This window comes from Austrofundulus limnaeus, unplaced genomic scaffold (genome assembly GCF_001266775.1).
Source record: "Austrofundulus limnaeus strain Quisiro unplaced genomic scaffold, Austrofundulus_limnaeus-1.0 Scaffold518, whole genome shotgun sequence".
Lineage (NCBI taxonomy): Eukaryota > Metazoa > Chordata > Actinopteri > Cyprinodontiformes > Rivulidae > Austrofundulus > Austrofundulus limnaeus.
The window spans coordinates 27,723-29,920 of record NW_013952920.1 but is presented as its reverse complement, the minus strand read 5'-3'; the positions used below and the strand labels follow the sequence as shown (position 1 = coordinate 29,920).

Here is a 2,198-nt window from a genome sequence, read left to right as displayed (position 1 = left end):
AAAAAAAATATTTTTTTTACTTAGCTTGAAATTTGTTTCTTTTATCAATGGTAAATTTTAAATTTATGATTAAATGCAACAAAATAAATTTAATAAAAATAAATGAAATAAAAATAAATTTAATAAATTCCTGTCCCTGAGCTGTTGGCTTTAAGTAACTGAGCAATATAGTTGCATAGCACAGTATTAATGTCTGAAAATAAGCTGCTTAAAGTCAGCATCAACCATAAACTAAATAATATTACTGTATTTATTTCAGATTTACCCCGGATTTATACTACATGCGTCTCCGCTCCACTCGGCTGCGGTGCGCAGGTCGCAGCTGTTCGTTTGTGTCTTAATTAATACAGCGTCCGTTCCGCTCCGCTCCGGTCCGACAGAGGAGATGTTGCGATAAATTCAGTGATAAATGTGGAAGTCACAGCAAAAAATTATTAATTCTGTGAAAGACGAACTCCAAACACAGCTGAAAACAACGATATGAAGGCTTTTGGTATTGATGTTGAAACTATCTCGCTGTCATCTTTTTGAAACTTCTGATTTCAAAATAAAATCCACGTGTATCGTGTGTGTACACATCTGCTTCATGCTATGTTTCCACCTGCTTCCCAAACAGAACGATACATTCTGACAGCATTTGTGTAGAAATATATCCATATATTGATTAATGTAGCTGCAATTTCGACATTATTCCGACAAATTATCCAGCCTAATAGTGTCTTATTTTGAAAATACGGATGTTGTGCTTGTTTCTTTTCCTGTTGGTGCAACGTTATCTTTAAAAATTGATTCCGGCGCAGCTCCGTCGTCTGGCAAAAATAGGATCTGTTCTAATTTTGCCGGATTGCCGTCCGCTCACCGCCGCCGTGCGCAGCCAGTKTAAACACTCTCATTGATTGTAAAGGGTGCGTATTTGCTGTGGAGGTCGGACCGGAGCGGAGTGGAGCTGGAACGCATGTAGTGTAAATTAGGGGTTTAGTCAGTCATACACTTAGTTCTTATCAGTGTTTAAAAGAAGATGTGTTAAAACACTGTTTGGTCAAAGTTAAACATGAAACGTCAAAGTTTATTACAAGTGTCCCTTTGAGGGCCACCATAACGCTCATGTGGCCCTCAGTGAAAATGAGTTTGACACCCCAGATTTAGGCTTAGTAACTTTAAAATGGAGCTATCAAAACAAAAAGCTTAATTTCTTACGTAAGAGTGCCTTTTTTATTAGATGACTACAACAGGAATATGTCCTCATGTGATGTACATTTAAAACGACATTATAAAGTCATCATCATCAGTCCTCTACAAGCAAACTCAGTTACAAAGCAGCTCTCGCTGAAGTAAATCTGCACACTGCTGGAAACGAGCATTTGTTTTTCTAACACGACTGCACTGCGGTGATTCTGTGACGCTCCGTTTTACAGATACACTGGTTCCTGAAAGCTGGGCTTGTGGATTATCTGAGGAGGAAGTAAGAGTTCAAGTTTCATTTGAGAGCAGCCCGAACTGTGAGGCAACAGCAGCGAGGTAACTCTGTTGTTACACAACCAAAAACACTGCATCACAAGACGGGGAGACAAAGATCACATCACAGACTGCAGGTCACAGAAAGAAACAAGCAACCTGCTGCACGTTCAACACGTTACAAACCTTACATAAACTGTGTGTCATCTAAGCACAAAGCATTGAAAAACTGTGAAGCTGACTTTATCTGACAAATATTTATATGACATCAATAGGTTTGTTAGTCTGAGTGATGATCTCTGTATTTCTTCATTATCTCAATATTACAGATTTTATTTATTCTCTATATTATATCTCTGCTTACTTTCCTTCCATTTCATTGTATTTGTGTTTTTCCCCTTTTTTATATTTGTATATAGAATTGATTTGTTTTAAAGAATTTAATAAATATTATATATATTTTATTTTTCCTTGGTTCCAACCGCATAATTTGAGATTGTCCTATCAAACAGGAAAAATCAAATTATTTATTTACTTATTTTGGTGGTGGTGTGGGGTTATAAAGGAAATAAAGGGACTTGACATGACATTGATTATAAATAGGAAGAAAAAATATCCAAAATCCATTTGCTATCTAATTATATTTTATTTTAGCTATAGCAGAATTTTAGCTTTTGCTCCAACAAAAGCTCTTGACTTTTCTGAGGGTCCAAACAGTCTTTTTCCACAGCACAATGGACTTT

At 36.4% G+C, this 2,198-nt stretch overlaps 1 protein-coding gene across 1 annotated transcript in view; it reads right to left on the bottom strand.

Annotated features, from left to right (window-relative positions):
* sidt2 (SID1 transmembrane family, member 2) overlaps positions 1–2,198 on the bottom strand; it is a gene marked incomplete at its 3' end in the record, with an annotated part of 34,376 nt that overhangs the window by 29,661 nt on the left and 2,517 nt on the right.